This window comes from Pinus tabuliformis, chromosome 6, assembly GCF_031772625.1.
Source record: "Pinus tabuliformis cultivar Carrire ecotype Pingquan chromosome 6, CPIR1, whole genome shotgun sequence".
NCBI classification, from domain to species: Eukaryota; Viridiplantae; Streptophyta; class Pinopsida; order Pinales; family Pinaceae; genus Pinus; species Pinus tabuliformis.
This window is the reverse complement of record NC_142292.1, coordinates 1,728,514,892-1,728,538,214: the sequence shown is the minus strand read 5'-3', so window position 1 is coordinate 1,728,538,214 and position 23,323 is coordinate 1,728,514,892.

Sequence of the window (23,323 nt, the reverse complement as noted above, 5' to 3'; positions counted from 1 at the left end):
GATTATGACTTTGAAATCATCTACAAAAAAGGAAAGCAAAATGTTGTGGCAGATGCACTCTCAAGAAAGGATGAGGATGTGGAAGCATTTATTTGTGATATTTCTATTATCCAACCAGATTGGATAAATGAAGCAAGGGATGAATGGAAGAATGATGAGGAAGTGTGGGCACTCATTCAAAAGATACAACAATATCCCAGTACATCTGATACGTTTAGTTGGAAAAATGATTCGTTATGGTACAAGGATCGGTTATACCTATGTAAGAATTCACAACTCAAACAAAATATTCTTAGGTAATTGCACACCTCTCCCTTAGGAGGGCACTCAGGATTTCTAAAAACCCACCACATGGTTATGAAGGATTTTTTTTGGGATGGCCTTAAATCGGATATTCAAAAGTTTGTGGCAGAATGTTTGGTTTGCCAACAAAATAAAGTTGAAACAATTAAGACCCCAAGACTATTACAACCTTTATCCATTCCAAGCCAACGTTGGTAGGAGGTTTCAATGGATTTTATCACAAGTTTACCCAAGCCCGAAGGAAAGAGTGTTATCATGGTGGTAGTTGACAGACTTACCAAGTATGCACACTTTTGTGCATTTTCTCATCCATTTAAAGTGAGTACAGTTTCTATTTCATTTATCAAAATAATTAAAAAGCTACATGGAAACCCAAAGATTATTGTAAGCGACACAGATCCCATTCTCACTGGAAATTTTTGGACAGAATTATTTTCTTGTCTTGGTACTCAGCGAGCTCATAGCTCATCTTATCATCCTCAATCTGATTGGGAAAACTGAGATAGTAAACAAATGTTTGGAAGAATATATTCGTTGCTTTGTATCTGATAAACAGACACAATGGGTTAAATGGTTGCCTCTGGCTGAATGGTGGTATAACACTTCCTTCCATACTGCAAAAAAAAATGACACCATTTATGGCACTTTATGGATATCATCCACCATCCACCACATCATATTTAAGAGAAAATTCTAAGGTTCAAGTAGTGGAAGATCACATCGAGCATCAGCAACAATTTCTCCAACTCTTAAAGGATAACCTCACCTTGGCGCAAAATAGAATGAAACAACAAGCAGATCAACATCGCAGTGAAAGAAGTTTTCATGTAGATGATTTGGTATTCCTACGGTTACAACCATATAAACAAATGTCCCTCAAGAAATATAAGAAGGATAATAATTTATCACCAAAGTATTATGGTTCGTAGAAGGTGTTGCAAAAGATAGGTACTATGGCATACAAATTGGAGCTTCCTGCAGCTTCCCGAGTGCACCCAGATTTCCATGTTTCATTCTTAAAGAAGGTTATAGGTGAAAAGCTTCCAATTCAAACAATATTGCCAGAACTTGATGAGGAAGGAAAAATCATATTGGAACCTGAAGCAGTCAAAGAAACAAGAACTCGACAATTAAGAAATCGATCAATTTCAGAGTGTCTCATCAAGTGGAAGAACTTACCCATTGAAGATTCCACATGGGAGGATGAGAATTTTATATAGAAGCATCCAGAACTACTCAAGTGTTGAGGACAAAACTTTTTTGAAGGAGAAGGGAATGTTAGGTCCCTATAATACTAGTGATTCCCCCATTACTATTGTCGTTATACCCCTTATTGTTATTGTTGTGCCCCTATTGTCCTTGTATTGTTATTATTGTGCCCCATAGAATCCCATTAATATTATTTTTGTGCCTTTATATTATTATTGTTAGGTTGGCTTTGGTTATATTGTGACCCCTTATACTCCTATATATAGAAAGGAGGTTTTTTCATTTGAATCATCTAAGAATTTTTCATTTGTGTAATGTGAAGGAGGTTTCCCCCTCGAAGAGGCTTATTTCTAAGGCGTTGATCTATATTTTCTATCTTTTTGTGAGTTGGTTTCATAACACAATATAAATTTCATCTGATTCTTAACTCCAAGCACAAAGTGATGCTCACTTTAAACTCTTACCCTTTTAAGGTCAAATCACCATCTATATAACCCATGTGGATAACACATGGTGACCTTTTTCCACATTCCACTCTCGCACTAGTCCACATCCACTACCCAGATGTCATATCGAAGCCCCACCATATTGGGATATTCCATAATGATTACATTATCCAAACATTCGATGTTCTGATATGCCAATACATTGGTGGCCTGATATGTTGATATGGAGATATGCAACCATTATATACCTTTGAGGTGTCAATATTTTGATATGGTGATATTTCCAATATCAATAAAATTTATACATTGTCATTCTTTATAATTCCCTATATATCTATGGGATGGAGGGAGAGCTCGGCATGCCACCTCACCCTTGACCCCCAATCAACATTCGATGTGTGGTAAGTGTTAACCTTCCTAACACGTAGCACTACTGATGTGTATACCAGTATATTCAGATATTGGTGATTTTCTAAAGTGTAACCCCCCATGAAATCTTGATATGTCAATATATAGATTTGCCAATATGGAAACTCAGCTTGTTGCCTCATTCCTCTGACACCCAATCACATTTTGACACATGGATTATGTTAAACTATCCTTTGCCATGAAGGATTGCTAACATGTGCCATGTATGACTCTCAATTACATAGGTGGAAAATAAAAAATGTTGAATCGGGATTACATGTGTCCTCTAACTACCATCACCATGTCATCATGGGTGATGTCAACATGGCATCACTCCTCGATGATTTTGGTATTCCAATACCTAGTTACTTTGATTCTTTGAGATCCCATTGTCATTAATTGATGCACCCAATTAACCTAAATGTTTTTTGTTGAGTTTTTTTTTGTATATTAGACCTAAGTCATACTAGGGGTTCCCATATAATGTGTGTTTTTAAAATCCTCTAGTGGCCTGATGTCCCGATAAGCACTCTACCTACTAGATTGGTCACAACCTTCTTGTTGACCATATGAGCAAGGTATAGGGTTGAAGCCTTAATCCCTAAATTTGTAAGGAATATAAGAAACCAAAAGGGATTTTAATCCCTGAATTTCCATAGAGTGTTATACTAAGGGGGCCAGTCCTCAAATTTCTCCTTGGAAAGGTAGACCTACAGAGGTAACTCTTAGCCTAATTTCTACTCAACTTCTCATATAAATCAAAATATGCCATTGTACATAGTCTACCCCTTCTAAGATCTTTATGCATTTTCTCTCCAACTAGGGAAACCTTCCAACTGCTTAGCAATCTAAACAGATACACATCCAAGCTACTAATTCCTCCATTTTATTGGCTTCGAAAAAACCAAACACTTTCACTCCAAGCCCACTTAGGCTCTTCTTTAGACTTTCCACTAGCTCGAGCGTTATTTGTAAACTCTTCAATATCTATCATCAAATGTTTTGAGAAGACTCTTTCCTCTTGAGTCTCCCCTTTTTCATCAAGGCTTGTGGTCCTACTCTCAGGTTTGACCATTAACATGTCCTTCTAATCCTCACAGTAAAATTAGGGTTCCTCTATCCTATACAAGGTAGTCCAAACTTACTGAGTCAAACTTACAAGGATCTCCTTTCACCCAATAAGTCATCAAGGCCATCCAAGAGATTGAGGGTTTAATTTCCCTTGTCAAGTTAGCGATATTACTTATTTAGTTAAGCTTTAGAATAGAAAGGGACATAGATAACAACCAGGGATATAGGCCTATCCATCATATCCCATTCAAGTACATTATAAGACCCAATAAATCTACATAATAATTAATATGACAATACAACTAACACGATCCTTAAAACTAGCTCTACCATCTCATCTAGGCAACACTGGCAATTTACTAATTCGTAACTAAATAAGCAACATAGAGGATGTGTTATGATTTGAGTAGGAAACTGTATAGATACATAGTTCATTGTCATTTATTCTATTTTCTGAATATACATTACAGAATTTAACATCCCCAAAGGACACTTATTTAATTACGAATAAATGAAATTTGCAATTGATAAAGGGTGAGCCATGTTCCACCCCACCATAGGCTTAATTGCATTGCTTTCTCTTGCAACTAGCCACCTCTAAGCTAGACCAAGAAGCTGTGAGGAAATTTCTCACATAACAACGTAGGGTGGAGTTTTGAAACCAATCTCCTCCATCCAATCATATCCATCATTTCTCTTTTCTATATGTCTGCCTACTCTCACATTCTTACAAATGTTGATCTCCCACCAGCCTCTCTCTCTCTTGTGCACAAAGCAATGTTTCTTCTCTCCCAATGAGAGAGTTCTTCTTTCTCTCCCAGAGAACAACTTCTCCTTCTCTGTGTAGGATTCATACACGAGTGTTCTTTATGACAGAGAATGCTTCCATCTCCCACTTTCTCACACACTTTTACTCTACTCATATTTACTCTTCTCTATTTTTTCTTATATTTCATGGTCAACTTCCATGGAATTCTTCCATTAACAGGTTTCTTTTCATGTCTACCCATATTAATTAGTGGTACACTTCCCATACCCTTGAGCAGTTATCGTACTATTCACACTCCTCTCATAACTATTGATAGTCATTATTACACCTTCCCATTAGATCTTTTTGACGCAAGTTTGGTACTATGGCATAGGTTTTGTCCTTGATGGAAACTCATTCAGATGGCAGATCACAGTTCAAGCTCTCATAATGGAAGAAAAATACATATACGCAGGTTCCTCTTGACAAGATCGCGTATACACGCGGGATTACCGACCAAAAGAAGCGTATACATATGCACGCACTTTCATGCAAAGAAAAGCGCGTACATGTGGGAAATCTTATGTTTGGTCCATGGTATTTAGTCTGACATATTTGAACCTATGGTTTTGGTCCTTAGTATTGCATCCAAAGTGTTGAACCCAGGTATTGGGTCCCTAGTATTGGTTCTCAATGGTTTTGGACCATGGTTTGAGTAAGGCCTAAGACTATAAAAAGGGAAGGAGATCATTTGGCAAGGGTATTGTCTTAAGCATTGAATGTCTTATGAAGAGAAAGATCTAGAATACTGTTCATTGGGTTATGGTGCATAACTAGATCTGAATCAAGGAGGAACCTGAGCACAAGGAGAAGGATAAGTTCTATTGATGGGTTAAGATATTAAGGCGGCTGGAAGAGAAGTATCTTTGTATAATTTTGATCTGTTATATTTGGTGCATGACTTGATTTATAAATATGATAATTTGGGTATAACTGATGTTTGAATAAGTGAAAAGGGTAAATTATCTTTTATAGATCTGTACGCAGGTTCAGTGCAGCTGAGGCGCGTATACTCGTTGGTTCACTAACTTAAAACAGCATATACTCCGGTTGGCCTTGATATAGAAGTGTATGCATGCAGGTTCCACATATTGAAGTAGCGTACATCTCATGAAATATGTTTCAGTTGCTTCTGTTTATTGCTACAGTGTTCTGGGTTCAAAATTGGTGTCTGGTTACTAGTACTGTTTTTTGGTTACAACATTCTGAGAAGTTATTGGTTGATTCAGTATTTGTTTGTACAAAGGATATTGGTTGATTTAGATATACTTGATGTTTGATTGATATTCATGGATCCAGTCTAAAAATTTATGAAATGTGGTCCCTGGAAGAAAAGAGAAGATTGTAGCCTTCTGTAGGTCAGCATCTATGTACTAGTATCTCAACCAGTACAAGAGCTAAGGGGGTTGTAGCTCCCTTCCAGGAGAAGCTGGAGAATGACAGAAGGTTGTAGCCTTCTGCAAATAGCAGCCTGCGTATTGGCATAAGACTGAACCAATACAGAAACATTATAAAAAGAAGTTTCTAATTAAAAGAAGATAGAGACGAATTACAGCAGGTGGTTTTCACCCACATTAGGTTTCCACCTTATATCTTGTGTTCTTATGTGTGATTGCTTGTTCTGTTTCATTGTTCCTGGTTACTGTTTATATGGTTTAATGCACAGATTAATTATCAACATTTGAAGAATAATTTAAATTACAAATCTGTTGATATACGCTTTTTTACTTAACTGAAGTTGCGTACATACGCGGTATTTACTAACTGAAGTAGCGTATACAAATATGATTGTGAAATGAAAAATAATTGATCTGATAATACTGATTCACCCCCCCCCCCCCAGTATTATTTCCAACACATCATTTCTCTTTTCTATATGTCTACCTACTCTCACATTCTTACGAATGTTGATCTCCCACCATCCTCTCTCTCTCTTGTGCACAAAGCAATGTTTCTTCTCTCCCAATGAGAGAGTTCTTCTTTCTCTCCCAGAGAACAACTTCTCCTTCTCTATGCAGGATTCATACACGAGTGTTCTTTATGACAGAGAAAGCTTCCATCTCCTGCTTTCTCACCCACTTTTACTCTACTCATATTTACTCTTCTCTATTTTTTCTTATATTTCATGGTCAACTTCCATGGAATTCTTCCATTAACAGTTTTCTTTTCATGTCTACCCATATTAATTAGTGGTACACTTCCCATACCCTTGAGCAGTTATCCTACTATTCACACTCCTCTCATAACTATTGATAGTCATTGTTACACCTTCCCATTAGATATTTTCTTGGGAAAGGTTAACAATCTTGATTCTTATGACCATTTGGGTCAACCAATAACCCTTTGGAAAATATTAAACTTCATATTCATGTTTTTTGGCTTCCCTCCTCCTCATGGTTTCACATGGTTTATATCGTATGTGGGCTTCGCCACTTCATCAATTAGTACTTATTATAATTACAATTACTCTGATTCTTTTTCTCATTTACATTTACATTCCCATACAAGGATCAATAACACCATTAATTACAATTATAATGTCAATGGGGGGTTAAGTACTAGGGATATTACAATTCCCTCCCCCTTAAAGGAACATTTTCCTCGATGTTCACACCCTTTTAGGTGTCATATTCAACGTCATTCCACTATTTCAAGTGCCTTTTGGTCATTACAGCAATCTACGGACTACTACATTTCAATTGCACTAGCATCCTTGCTCCTTTGTATCAACATCATTCTTCATTATATTTATTCATTCCCACTACTTTGGCAATGAAAATTGTCTTCATATCCTGGTTACTTTTAGACTTGTGGCATTCCTACAATAATTATCAGTGAACAGGTGTATTATAATGTTTTTAAAGGAATAAGCATTTTCCTAGATTTCACAAATCCAAATAAACTATTTTTTTCACCATGATACTTATCTATATGGTTATCCTTTTTTTCATTAGGCTTCCACGAGTAACAAGTTCATCCCACTACTTACAAACAGATAGACCCATTCACACTCTTGATTTGGTGAGTGTATGACAAGTCTTCCCTTCCTAGAAATTACTCATCGTTTTGGTGTCCAGGAAATCCCCTTCTTAGGTGATCTACCTAGCTTATATCCTCTTGTCCTAGAGTCCAATATCACTTCAGTGGCCTTGTTCATGGGCTCTATGATAATAAACCTTTAGTTGTTCCAAGCAGTGAATTTATTATATCCCTCTAATGAGGCATTACTTGGAATACTTCCAAGTCCTCTACTATGCCACTCTATTTTACCACCATCACATGTGCATCTTGGATAGATACATTAACTCATGGAATCACATGCATATAGTTCCCATGAGATTTATCATAAAATTTTCAATCATAAAAAAATATTTTCCAAACTTGCTTCATATAGAAGCCAAGTCTCCCAACCAAGAGACTCGTCTCCTAAAGTTTGGCTCTTTTTAGGCGATAACATTCGCATCCTTCAACATGGGCTCACATTCCATGCCATATCCAAGGAATTCTACTCACAATTTGCATTTTCACTCAACCAAACGATGTTAATTTCTTTGGCATAAAATCCTTGCAACATATCGTTTGCAACAATCGTTGAAATTGTTTCAAAACCATCCCCCAATCAATCCTTACATCATGTTCAATTGCATACCAAGAAAATAAAGAGAAAATCATCACACTACATAATTCATTCGATATCATGTTGCAGCTATTTCAAAAAACATATGGCACTCAAACTTTTCATGCCAATAGTTCATATTAGCTCAAGGTTGGGAGTTTCATTATCACTTTCTTTTGCACATATCAAATTTAGGGTTCCACACTTCAAGAGATGAGTCAAGGCCTATTAACACAACAAAACATGGCCACTCAAGGTCCACACAACACAAAAGGGATCCCTTCATTGATCTTGCAATCCCTTGGCACATCTCCTTCTTATAATGTTTTATGTGCCTTAGTGAAACCAACATTTAAAAGTTTATTTCAATCACCTGAACAGGTTGAAGGCTTCTTCACTGACCTCCATAGTTAAGAAAGGTTAAATCAAAATCCCACCCTAGCTATAGTGACTCAATGAGTTTTTGGCCATCACCTTTTCAGAGTCACACTCATATCCTCTCGAGTGGATTAGATTTCATTCTCGTCGAATTGATTGTTTCACAATCCTACATTTTTAATTGCATAGTCCATCATTATTCTCTTTGTTTGGTGAGTGTGCTACTCACTTATCTTATTGTTATACATGGGGATAGCTCATATATATTTCTAATACTTTTTTATCAAATCATAAGTGTTGGAAGTTCTTTTCCTCAACCATACCCTTCTTGGGCATTCATAACTCATGTGAATCTATTCATATCATTAAAGTTACAACAAAACCCTAAAGGAATGCTTACCCATTCCTTCAAATTAATTGTTGTTGCAATATGGTTGATTTCCCTACTTTCATGGTTTCCATTACCATGCATGTTCACTTGAAAATTCTTCAAGGCTCTTTTGATGGTTGGAGGCACTTCCTTGCCTCAAGTCTCAATTCCAATAAGGGGTCTTTTAATATCAAATTCCTAAGAACAATTTGCATCCTTTCCCGATGCACAATTTCATTCACACATCAACTGTTAGCTAAATTAATCCACACATGTGCTTCAACACTTCTAATTAGAAACCAAATTATTCTATGCACATGTACAATCATTCAACAATAATTTAACGTATATCAACAATAAATCAACATGCTCAATTTGAAGCTACTTGACCATTCAACCTCTTTCAGATGAAGGGCATAGAAGGGTATAACAATTAGACGTCTTCTTATAATAACTTAGAATTCCCTCCCCCTTGCACTCTTGTGCATACAAACCATTCAATATTGGGTATATCGAGATCATTATCCCTTTTTATATCACTTATGCAAGCATTCTTAGGCCTTTATAATTTTCTACATTCCAATACTTATCATTCCAACAAAATATTAGTAGGAAGAAAGTCAAGAGTTATCCCATTTTAAGTTTTTTTGCACAACTTGAATCTCAAAATACTCTAATCTATTTCCTGAGTACTGGTTGTCAACTAGGTTAATCATATCTCTTTGATTTAGTCCCTCATTCTACATGACATAGCCACTTCATAAAACATGAGTAGCACCTAACATATCAGTCCCATGTAATCATTTTTAAATCAATGTTTCAAATCTAATATAACAGAGTAAGAATACATAGTTGTTATATTCAACTTTTGTAGCTTTGTATCTTCAAACTGAGGTTTCTACTAGTCCATTCACATGTGACCATGTCATCATGAACCCTTCATTAGTTCCAATGTCTAGCAGCCTTGAGATAATATTAATTTCACAAGTTCGTACCAACTCTAATCATTTCAATTGCTTACCAATCCATTTCATATGCATAATCATAAACATGCATTTACATTATAAATTTAACTATGCATTCAAACAATTCCTCAATCATGCACATCAACATGCTTGTGGACTACCTACACCTTTCTCATTATTCATGTACATTCATGAAATGTAAAAAAAAAACTCCTTTATTGGAACTTACATCCATTCAATGACATGTCTACTAAGTACAATATGTCGTCCTATTTCATATGACAACAACCAACAAAGAATCATTTATTCCAAATTCCATGGGATGATCAAGTGACCATCAATGTCACCCAGAGCCTAATCAAATCCCCCTCTTGATTTACTCCCACTTCATGCATTCATATCATTGCAAATTTCAAATTTTCAAGAGGGGCATTCTTACCTAATTCCCGCTCAATATTTTAAACATACCAAAACATATTGTCTTGGATATTAGTATTTATTGGATGCACCCGATCAGTTGGTGTCTTAGAGAGGGTTCTTACACTCCTCTTCACCAACCTCTTAATCGATACCTTATTATCACTATCTGTGTCCCCATAAGACCCTATGCAACATCCTTATCAACATCTCTATCCATACAATCAACATGTTCTTAGTTACATGTTTATCAATCCATGGTTAGTCATCACAATCATCTTATTACAACAAACTACTATGAGTCCACATGCATATAACATGTATTTTCAATCAGTATTTACATGCACCATGGAGTATCGATATGTGTCTAAGTCTCATTATCATCATGCCTATCAGTGCATATGTAATCTGGATGTTTAATCCCTTTCCATCTCATCATGCTTATGCTCTTATTATTAGTATATTATATCCCTTTCAAAAATGAATAAAGCATCATAATAGTAAGAAATAAGCTGAGAGATCCCCCCTCAAAATCATGGTTACATCACTTATCCATGTGCTTATGTATTTATAATTTATTGAGCTATTAATGGGGTGTCTAGTCAGCATCATAAGTGTGCCTTCTTTCATAACTATGGCAATCAACATTCCAATGAATCTCTTCTTTTATTGCATCTTCAATAGTCCCACCTTAATCTCTTAACAAAGATCTTTTACTCTTGTCTCAAATCCATTCTATACATATCAAAGGCTTAGATCTATATAGCCATTATGGTGTACCCAATTATCTTGGTTCCATGTTGTATAGCCTTGTTGTTGTAGTCCTTGTCATGAAATCTATGTTATATTACTCTGGTACCTTTGCTTTTGTAGTCTATCTTCATGCCCATCCAAGTCTAGTGTTTAACCTTTCACTTTGACCACTCTATATTAGAGTAGTAGTAGATGCCACTATGTAGTAGACTAATACCTTTGCAAGCCACTCTAGTACTACTTTGTAGTAGAGACAACCTTGTAGCAAAGCTCTACTTTCATCCTTGTGGTGCATATCTAGCCATATATGCCTAGTGTTTAAACCTTTAACTATCTAAATTAAATCTCCAAAATTTATTCAGGTGGTGGATTTATTTCCCTCCAAGATTTTGATACCACTTTGTATCAGAGCTCCAATTTCATTTTTGTGTTGTATCTCTAACCCATTCAAGTCCACTATTTGAAACACAACTTTGATAACGCTATGTTTTAGAGCTCCATTTCATTTTGGCGGTATATTTCTAGCCCATTCAAGTCTAGTGTTTGAACCATAGCTGTTATACCACTCTCTAACACACCCAACCCCCTAACATCATATTAGTGTCACTAGGCATAATTATACCTGACTTCCAAGTTTTATTATGAAGAAGGGGTTAACAGAATTCAATTTTTTTCTTGACAGTTCAAATAATATTTTGATACTACCATCATCTCCTGCTCAACGAGATATTTCCAATGTTATAAATTTCATCTCATTCTAAGCTCTTTGAATAAATTTATTCCCACTTGAAAATCTTATCATTTTAAGGTCATGTCATCATTTATACAACCCATTTGATTAACACATGGCAGCCTTTTTCCATGTGCCACTCCTATACTCGTCCACGTATGTTGTGTAAATGTCATATTGGAGCCCCACCATATCAAAATTTCCATAAAAATTGCATTGTACAAACCTTTAATGTTTCAATATGCCACCATTATACACCTTTGAGGTGTCCATACGTTGATATGGCGATATTGTCAATATCGGTAAACTTTATACATTGTCGTTCTTTACAATTCCTGATATGCCAATGAGCTAGTGGGATAACTCAACATGCCACCTCACCCTTCGACCCCAAATCAACATCCAACATGTGGAATGTGCTAATGTGCCTGACACATGGCATTGTTGATGTGTATACCAAGATATCGGGGTATCAGTGATTTTCCAAAGTGAAACACCCCACAAAATCTTGATAAGCCAATATCGTAATTTGAGCCTACAAATCCACTCCTATGACGCCCAATCACATTCCAACACATGGCGTATGTTTACCTATGTTGTACCACATGGCACTACTAACGTGCGCCATATGTCACTCATAATCACATAGCTTGCAAACAAAAAAATGTTGAATTAGGGTGACACATGTCCTCCACATAGCACTTCCACATAATCATGAGTGATTTCATCATGCCATCACTTATCGATGCTTCCCATACTCAGATACCTAGTTATTCCAATACTTTGACATTCGGGTGCCATCAATTAATGCACTTAGTTAACAGGAAAAAAAAACATCGATTTCCAATCCCTTGATTGGAGTCATGCCATACCATGGATTCCCATATAATGTTTGTTTTCCAAATCCTATGATGGCCCAATATCCTAGGAAGAACTCTACCTACTAGCTCTCAGTCACATCCCTCTTGTCAACCATATGACCAAGGTATGGGGTTGAAGCCTTAGTCCCCAAATTTCCAAGATATTTGCCAAATCAAAGGAGAATTCCATCCTCAAATTTCCATAGAGTGTTTCATTAAGGGGATTAATCCTCAAATTTCTCTGTAGCAATGTATACCTATAGAGGGAACTCTTAGCCTAACATATAGTTGACTTATCACACGAATCCAGAGAGCCCATTGCACATAGTCTACCTCTTCTAATATCTTAAAGCATTTTCTCTCCAACCAAGGAGACCTGCCAATTGCTTAGTAGTGCAGACTGATACACATCCAAACTATTAAGTCCTCTTTTTTTTTGTTTGGAAAAAATTAAACCCTTTCTCTCGAAGCCCACTTAAGCTCTTCTTTATAATTTCCACTAGCTCAAGAGTTCTTTGATGGACTCTCCACATCATCAAATGTTTTGAGAAGACATTGTCCTCTTGAGTCTCCCTTTTTAATTAAGGATTCTATTCTTAGTCATGGGTCCCACCATTAACAAGACCTAATCTTCACAACAAACATAAGAATCCTTTGGCCTATCCAAGGAAGTCAAGACTTATTGAGTCAAAATTACAAGGAACTCCTTACACCCAACTAGTCATCAAGACTACCCATAATATTGAGGAGTTAACTCCCCTGTCTACTCAACCATATTTCTTATTTGGTCAAGGTCTAAAACAACTAGGGAAATAGACAATGACCAAGGACATAGGTCTATCCATCACATCCCTTTTAAACGCATCATAAGAACTCGTAAAGGTACACAAGCAGGCATATAAACATTATACAACTAACGCAATCCTTAAAACAAGATCTACCTCTCATCTAGGAAACCCTAATAATTTATTAATTCATAACATAAACAAGCAACACACATGTTTTGTTAGGTATTCAACAGACAAGCTCATAGGTACACAATTCATTGACATGTATTTTATTTATTTTCTCAAGGTAATATTAGGGAATTTAAATTCCCCAAGGGACACATATTTGATTACAATCAAATATGATATACAATTTAAAAAGGGTGAGCCACGTTCCACCCCACCATAGACTCAGTTGCACTGCTTACTTTCTTGTAGCTGGCCACCCCCGATCCAAACCAAAAATCCATGAGGGAAGTTCTCACACATCAATAAAAGGTGGAATTATAAAACCAATCTCTTTCATATAGTTAGATCCATTAGTCCTCCTTTTTATGACTCCTTTCTTTCGCATTCTTATGAAAGTTGATCTCCCACTAGTCCCTCTTCTCTTTCTTGCAATCGATCAAAGATGATTTTGCTAGCTTGATACAATCAACACTAATTTGCATATTATGACTTCACATGGCACACCTTTAAACCTTATACACATTTACACTATATCCTTTTTTTAACAAAATTATCCAAAATAGTAAAGGCTCAAAATGCACAAAACAATTTTTGATATAATCCAACACAATTTTCACATATGTTTCAATTCAGTGTACTTGATGTTGAACTTATGCTTATGTTGAGAGTGTTTGTGTGTTAGAGCAGGTGGTGTGAATTAGTATAATTTTTTTTTATTTTTTTTAAATGAGCATTCATCACTCATTCATTAACTTCAAAACATTAAATGCATGTAAACTCAAATCGCAATACACAAAATTTAACAAGGAAACCCTTGCGGGAGAAAACAACAAAACTTATCTTTATAAATGTTTGTAGGCACCTGTTATTACAAATCTTGTATGTACCAACCTACTAGAGGCACCAATCTCCTTAGCTTAGTGTCAACTCAACAAGATATTGTGTAGGAACCAACCTACTAGAGACACTAATCTCCTTAGCTAAGCACCATCTGGCAAGACCTATTGAGGATGGATTTTAATTACCTTTATTCTTAGAGAGACAACCAAAATATTGTTCATTAATTTTCAACCCAGATTCGTATGGTAACTTACGAATTGTTGTGCACAGTATATGTTAGGACAACCATGTAGATGTCTTAAAGTTCTAGTAAACATATGATTGTCATAGTTCAAGGTATAAAGATTATTTTACAAGTCACCATGTAATCTAAATCGCACCTTCAATCCAATACACACTTGCACGAATGTAAGGGCACACTATCTAATATATTTTGTAGGAAAGTAAATCACCCTTGAAGGATAGTAAATCACACCATCATCTAAAGGTGAATTGCTTAATAACTTAATATGTAGTTGTATGTGCAATGGAGATGCATTCAGTTACAAACCGTTCACTCACACTTTCTTGTAAATATAACAATAAACCAAATACATAAAATAACTAATCCAAACTATTCAGGAAAAAATAACATTTCAAATACTGGAAATAGAGTAATGTTAATCGATAATAGAGTTGCAAAAACAACCCTAACTCGAGAAATGTTGTAATTGCTTCACGGAATAAATTAGTGACGGAATAAAGATAACATTAACACTTGAGTTGTATCGATACACCTACAATTTGGAGTTGCATCAATACAAAAAATTGAATAAATACAAAAATAAATAGAAACATAAATTATAAATACAACTACATTATGGATACAAACAAAACCTAACTGAGGGGGGGCTACTTCATTAAATGGGGCAATGGTTAAAAAAGAAACAAAATTTGGATGCTCAGAAAACCATTACTCCAACTAGAGGGGAAAGGAAATTAGATTACAAAAATATGGAAAGTACAATAGAATTATCTAACTCCTTGTTACTAGTTACAAGCTACAAGATACTAGCTTCCGTTTTAAGCTCAAGGAGAGTATGGATTTTCTATACAAAAACTCTTCTTTTTAAATAAATAAAATAGGTAGATGAACTAGGTTTTTCATCTTGTTACATTGATTCCTTTAGAAAATGGTAAAAAGTAGGCATCGACTAACTTAATTCAATTATGCGAGAGGTGGTCGTTGATTCAACTTCTGTTTTTGGTCATCCACTTGTTCATGTTGTTTTCTCGCATTAGAAATTATTTATTAACTATTTGATTGGTCCAAAAACTAATAGCTAACTAGTTTATTGTTGCACTGGCACATGTGTTGAGTTTTTCACTAGAGTTGTGGTGATGGGAAAAATAGGGGGTTGCAAAAATGCCACACTAGTAGGGGCAACACGAGTTGTAGTGATGATGTCAAGATCAGTGTGAGTCGCAACAATAATGATCATGATCAAAATTGCAATTCTTCGTAGTCCCAATAATTGGACCTTTAATACCTAATCTAGATACCCTATATTTGATCAAAATTGCAATTATTTAAAGATAGGGTATCTAAATTGGGTATTAAAGGTCCAAAAATAATATTTCCAACAGTCTCATCTTACAACATTTATCTTGCTGGAAATACTGAGAAGTAGGGTGAATCAATACAATTATTATATTATGCCAGTTAACATTTTATCACAAGTTAAACCAATACATAAGAAGTAGAATAAGAAAATAATTGTATTAATAAAGATAGTGAGTACTCCGATCCTCTTTTACAAAAGTTAAGGCTCCAACCTTAACTGAGGACTCTAATCAAATGTAAATCCAGGAACCAAACTAGTCGTGATGAGGACACCAATCCTCTTAGGCTCCATTAAACTAAATCTTCCAATATATTTAGAACATTACCCCAACACTACTTCAAGATATCATAAAAAAAAAAACTCTCCAAAGTAGATTTCAAAGATGCTTCAAAAGTTGCTCGGGAAGTCTTCAAGAATCTGCTCAAAAATTCTCTCCAAGATTTGCTTCAAGGATGTTTCAAAACTTTATCAAGGATGCCTTCAAGTCTGCTCAACAATTGTCTTTAAGTATACTCAAAGAAGACTTCTAATTCTACTCCATAAAGTCTCAAGCAAGCTTACTCCAAAAGTCTCAAATTCTAATTCAACAAGGTTGCTCCAAAAGTTCCAAAAACACTTCAAAGTAACTACTTCAAGAGTTTTCTAAGTTCAAATCCAGGTCTGCTCCAATAATTCGATCAAATTAGACTTCAAACAATCACTCACATGCCCAAAATTCTACTCATAATCATAAACAAATCTAAGGCAAAGATCCACAATAGGCCGAGTTTTTTTCCTTTCCACAGGTTTGATATATTATAAAGGGGCCAAATTTACAGGTTTGGGTTTTGTCACAGAGGGGAGACCTGAAAAGCTACAGGTCAGAACACTCCACAGGTTGATTCTGCTAAGGGTCAAGGTCTATTCCTTGAAGCCCGAGGTATGTTCTTTGAAGGATGAGGTCTATTCTTTGAAGGTAGAGATTGCTTCAATGATTTTCCACGTTCTGCTCCAAACCTTGATTAAGAAAAATACTTTAATAATATTTAATCATGGACAGACATGATATACAAGTATTGTTCCTTCAAAACAACTCCTAGGTTTATGAGATATGAACCTTTTTAATTTTCCTCTAGGTCTAAATTCTTCTTCTTGTCTTCACCGAGATGAACTGGCTGAATTGGGAAGAGCATGGCCTTAGTTTATACAAATTCGATCATACAATGAAATGACATGTCTGTTGGGGAGAGGGTCGACTTGTTATTAAGTAGGCTAACTTGATAGAGGTAAAAAAACAAGTGTTTTTTAACTTTTGAAAACAAAAATATCTTGGAGAGGAGTTAGGAGGCATGATATATCTCATTAGAAAGAGCTTAAAGTGATTTTTTAAGTCTATAACATTCTTATCTTCATCGATCCATCCTTTAACATCAATAATAAATTATTCTTCCACCAATCTCCCCCTTTATTATTAATGGCAGTAATTTCCTCATATGCTACTCCCCCTAACATTGTGCTACTCCTCCTAACATGATGTTGCTCCCCTTGTCATATTCTCCCCCTTTGACACCAATAGAAAATGGATGCTCTAAGGGATACAAGAGAGATGACTCCCATCTTTTAACGAAGATACTAAAATGCTTCTTGAGGTATATGTTTAGTGAAAATGTCTGCAATTTGTTCTTTGGCATTGATGTATTCGATTTTGATGATTTGATCAACAAATTGTTCATGAAGAAGGTGGTACTTGATTAGATATGTTTTGTCTTTGAGTGCATGGCTAGATTTTTTGAGAGGTTGATTGCACTGGTATTAGCATAGTAGATGGTGATGGGTTGATTTTTTTATATTTTGATATCTTTCAAGGCTTCCTTCATCCATAGGATTTGTGTACAACCTGCTATTGTTATATATTTAGCTTCAAATGTGGAGAGAGATATAGATGATTTTTTCTTACTTAGCCAATATATAAGGAAGTCTCCTAAGAAGAATGCATTCTTGCTGGTGCTTTTTCGATCATCAACAATTCCTACCCAATTTGCATCAATATATGTTTTCAAGATAAAATTTGTGCTCTTAGGGTACCATAGTCCAAAATCAAGAGTGCCTTTCAGATATCTAAGCATTATTTTTACAACTAGCATGTGAGATTTGTTAAGAGCTTATTAGAATCTTGTTACCATGCCTATTACTTGCATGATATCTGGTCATGAGGTTTCCAGATATAATAGTCCTCCAATCCTTTATCTATAGAGATTTGCATCCACTATAGGACATTCATCGTCCTTGCTTAGCTTATAACCTATAATCATAGGTGTGCTTATAGTAGCACATTCTTTCATCCCAAACCAAGTAAGCATGTCCTTAAGATAGTTTGCTTGGGATATGAACATTTCAGCATTGGTTTGAGTTACTCGAAGTCCAAGAAAGTAATATAGTTCTCCAATCATTTATATTTCAAATTATTTTGACATATCTTGGGAAAATTTGTGACTTATTTCATCATTGTTGCTGCCAAAAATCATATCATCCATGTATACTAGTGTGATTAGCATATTATCATCATCCATCTTCATGTAAATATTGCTTCTTGTAACTCATCTTTTGAATCCTTGTTGTTGAAGATAATGATCAAGTCTAACATACCAAGCTCTTTGAGCTTGTTTTAATCCATACAAGGCCTTTTTTAATTTGCAAACGAAGTCTTTATTATCTGACAAGTCAAACCCTTCTGGTTGTTCCATGTATGCTTCTTCTTTCAAATATCCATTTAGAAAGGATGACTTCACATCCATCTGAGAGATTTTGAAGCCTTTTGAGCAAGAAAATGCTAGAAACATCCTTATAGCCTCTAGTCTGGAAAGTGGAATGAAAATTTCTTCAAAGTCAATTCCTTCAATTTGAGTATATCCCTTACACACCAATCTTGCCTTATTTTGTCCTTCTTCATTCATTGTGTTCTGAAACACCCACTTAGTTCCTATGACATTATTATCCTTTGGATGAGGTACTAGTTCCCATGTTCCATTCTTTTCAATTTGGTTTACCTCTTCTTCCATTGCTTTTATCTAGTGAGGATCCTTGCCTAACTGCAATTCTCTATTTCTATTTTAGATAACAAGGCAATATCATTTACTTTTGGTCTATTTTTCATCCTTATTCTTGTTTGTATACCTGCATCCATATCTCTGAAAACCTGGTCTTCTGGATGGTTCTTTTTGACAAACTTGAAGGTTGTCTTGGATGGTGTTTGAGCTTGTTATTCCTTTTGGTCTTCTGGTTCATGCTCTTATTTTGTAACACCTTCCTCTTGATCTACAAATATAGGATCTTCTTCATTTGATGATTCTACTTCTCTTTCTAGAAGAGTGTCATCCATCTTTACATCAATGCTTTATGCCACCTTTCATAGAGGATCATTGTAGCATATGTAGGCCTTACTTCTTAAAGAGTATCCAAGAAAAATTCCTTCATTGACATGAGAATTAAACTTTCCTAGTGAACTGTCATTAATCTTCATAAAAAAATTTCTTCCAAATATTCTGAAGTGTTTCACTGAAGCATGCCTTCCTTTCCTTAGTTCGTATGAAGTTTTGTCACTATTGCTGAGAGTTGTGCCCTGTTCATGATGTATATTGCTACCCCAACTGCCTCACTCCAAAATTTATCATGTAAGTTAACTTCCAATAACATTGTTCGTGTAGTCTCTTGTACACATATGTTCTTTCTTTCTACCACTCCATTTTATTATGGAGTCCTAGCAAAAAAATTCGTTTAAAAATTATTTTCCTCTTGATTCCATCTTTTTCACAGTATTTGTTGAATTCTCTAGAGGTAAATTCTCCACCTTTATCTATTTTTAAGCATTTTATCTTCAACTCGCTATCATTTTTTACTATTGCTTTGAAAGTTTTAAAACAATCTAGTGCTTCTAACTTGTGTCTTATTAAAAGTGCACACATCATTCTAGTATAATCATCTATAAATGATAAAAGGTACCTTTATCCTTTTTTTGGTGGACAAGAGCGATCTCACTAGGTTTGGAAACCAAACACTAGAACAAAAGAATCAATTACGTAGAAACATTCCCTAGATTACCATCGAACTATAGATGTGATATTGGATGAATGGTTCATACCTTTTTCAAAATGTTTTTCCTCCTATTATTTTTACATCTTTCAATCTCATTCTCAATGCTCCAAGAAAAGATATGCAAAGACACAAACATACAATTTATCAAAGCATGTGATACATAAATGATTTTGCATAATCTATACAAGTGATTAATTAGGAATGTCATAACATTTTTGATTTCAGACTTATGTGATCCATGTCGTTATCAAAATGTATTTCGGAATAATCATATCATTGTTTTTGAGTCAACGTTTTGAACCATCTATTTTGGTTCATCCTCAGGACAAGAATGAAAAACTGGATCTGAAATTATGTATAAATAGCACAGATTCCCTAGGTGCCAGAAGTAAACATTAGGAATTCAGTTTAGTAAATTAAATAAATTCATTTATAAGAAGAACGTTAAAGATTAGTTAGGTCGAAATAATATTAAAGAAGTTAATTAGTTGGGAAAGAGACTAAATAAAAATTATAAAAAGAATAAAATAATTACTAATATTAAGGAACATAAACAACCATTAAGAGAAGGTTAAAACACATAAAAGAAAAAAGTACGTAATTTAAATATTTTAGTATTAGGGGGGTTTACGCAGTGCATTATATTAGATATCATTTTTTGGATTCAACTGCATTAAATCATTCACATATGACCATTTCCATGAAAGGTAGTCGTAACTGACTAATTTCACATGATTTTTGAATAGTTCACTTGGCACTCATTACATCAGGTGATGCTCACAGGGGTGAAGAAGTGCGATTGAAAATAGTGATCTCTTCTTGAATGGCTCATGAGGCACAATACTTGCTAAGGTTTTGCAAATGGGGTAGCAAGCTAAGTGGGCTTGATTGTGGGGAAAACTCCACAGTTAAGCGCACTTGAGCAAGAGGTGATCTGGGAAGGGTGACCTCCCGGGAAGTCCTGGTTACCGGGTGCAAGCCTTGGATGTGATGATTGACACTATGTGATTCATTTCACTAGTTTCAATCCCACTTCTTCACCCCTGTGAGCATCACCCGATGTAATGAGTGCTAAGTGAACTATTCAAAAATCATGAGAAATTAGTCATTTATGACTACCTCTCATGGAAATGGTCACACTTGAATGACTTACTTAACGCAGTTGAATCCCAAAAATGATATCTAATATAATGCACTGCGTAAACTCCCCTAATACTTAAATTCAAAAAGAGTGAAGGGATCTCTTCTTGAATGGTTCATGAGGCACAATACTTGCTAAGGTTTTTCAAATAGGGTAGCAAGCTAAGTGGGCTTGATTGTGGAGAAAACTCCACAGTTAAGCACGCTTGATCCAGAGGCGATCTGGGATAGGTGACCTCCCAGGAAGTCCTGGTTACCGGGTGCAAGCCCCGGAAGTGATGATTGACACTATGTGATTCATTTCACTAGTTTCAATCCCACTTCTTCAACCTTGTGAGCATCACCCAATGTAATGAGTGCTAAGTGAACTATTCAAAAATCATGATAAATTAGTCAGTTACGACTACTTCTCATGGAAATGGTTATACGTGAATGACTTACTTAACGCAGTTGAATCCCAAAAATGATATCTAATTTAAATATTACTATTGTGTATGAGTTAATATTTAAAACAAATAATCATATTATTAGAAAAATATTAATAATATTAAGTTTAAAAAAAAAAAAAAAAAAACAACAACAACAACAACAAACAAACCATATAATAGAAAAATGGAAAAAAAATTAAGAAGAAAAAAGGCAGAAAAAAAAAAATTAATAATAATAATAATAAATAAATAAAAACTATATGTATATATGAAAAATAAAAAGAAATAAAAACAAAACAAAATAATGAATAAATTAAATTAAATTAAATCTTAAATAAAACATAGAAGTCAAGACGAAAGGGTAGGAACCCAACTCCTACCTAATTTCCAACCATCATCCCTATTGAGATTCCTTGTATGCTTTTCAATTTCAATGGCCTCCCGCAACTTCCTATGATGAAAGTGATCAATCCTAGTGATGACCTAGGAGTCCTCAATGCATGCATGATGCACAGTTTTCTCTGCATGCTCAGTAATAGCTGAGAAACGAGAACACCTATATCTGATATCTGCAGCATGTTCCTGAATATGAAGATTAGTGGAGTGACATGTTTCCCAAATGTAGGGAATCCCACAAGAGAAAGGGATTGAATAAACCCCTTTCATGTCTTTAGGGTTAATTGGGTCCTTAATAGATCTAATGGAGCTTCTGATGGTATTAAGGGGGTTAAAGGTAGCTAAGACCTTATGTTTTTTTAAGGATATGAGAAATCTTGTCTATGGTTCCATGGATAAAAGGAAGTTTAACCATGGGAACCAGATCATCCATAAATTTTTTAACCTTGGGAGCCTTATTGGATCTTTGAAAAGCCTTAAGACCTTAATAATTGCTATAACCATTCTTTTCAAAAACCTTCAAAAGATGAGATTTCTCCTCCTCTGGGTGACTAACATCAGAAATTCTTAAGGCACAAGTAGCTAGTGTTAGAAAATTATATATTACAGAGCAATGGAACACATAGAATATTGCATAAATATAAACATAGAAAACGCATAAAACCAAAAAGACACAATATACGTGGTGTTGTGGTAAAAACACAACCCCCCATTTTTGACTTGCACAACTCAAATAATGGGGACCCTTTCTATAAAAAAATTGGGCTAAACACCTTTTTGGATTTTTATTTTAGTTGATTGCCCTGCGCTTTTGTTAATTTTTAGTTTTCTTTGGATTCTTGTTTTGATTGCTTTGTTAGAATCGATTTTCTATAAGCTTCACATTGACGCTTGTTTGGTCTCATTTGGTCAACTGGTTTGAAAATGGAACTCATTTGAAAATCTGATTATTTATGTGGTCTGGGTTAAGATTGCATAAAATGTACAATATTGCATTTTGTAAATAAATTAGTTCAATAACGCATTCATTCTAAATATTAATTTATAGCGAGTTCTTTTTACTAACATTTTTCCGTTTTTAGTTATGCAGCCAAATAATTAAGCATCGGGACTTAAGAAATTCACTCCAATTTCCAAATCAAATCTTAATCTCGAAAAACCAAACATTCAAGTGGCTGTAGTTTTATTTTTAGCTGTAATTTAAAAAAAAAAAACTTAAATTCATAAAAATAAAACCAAAATAAAAATTGATTTTTAATATTAAATATTAAATTAATTAAATTAATTATTATTTAATATAATTAATTAAATTAAATTAATATTTAATATATAAAAATTATATCGCATCGGGACTTTTCAATCGCATCGGAGCTTTTTCATTAAACAAGTTTTAAGAACCCCGATGGCCCGATGCGATATCGCATCGGGACTTTTGCATTAACACATTTTAAAAACCTCATTACCCATCCCGATGTGAAGTGCCGATAAGCGGAAATCCCAAGTGCCGATAAGCGAAAAGGAATACAAACAAAGTTTTAATAGTTTGGTTCAACG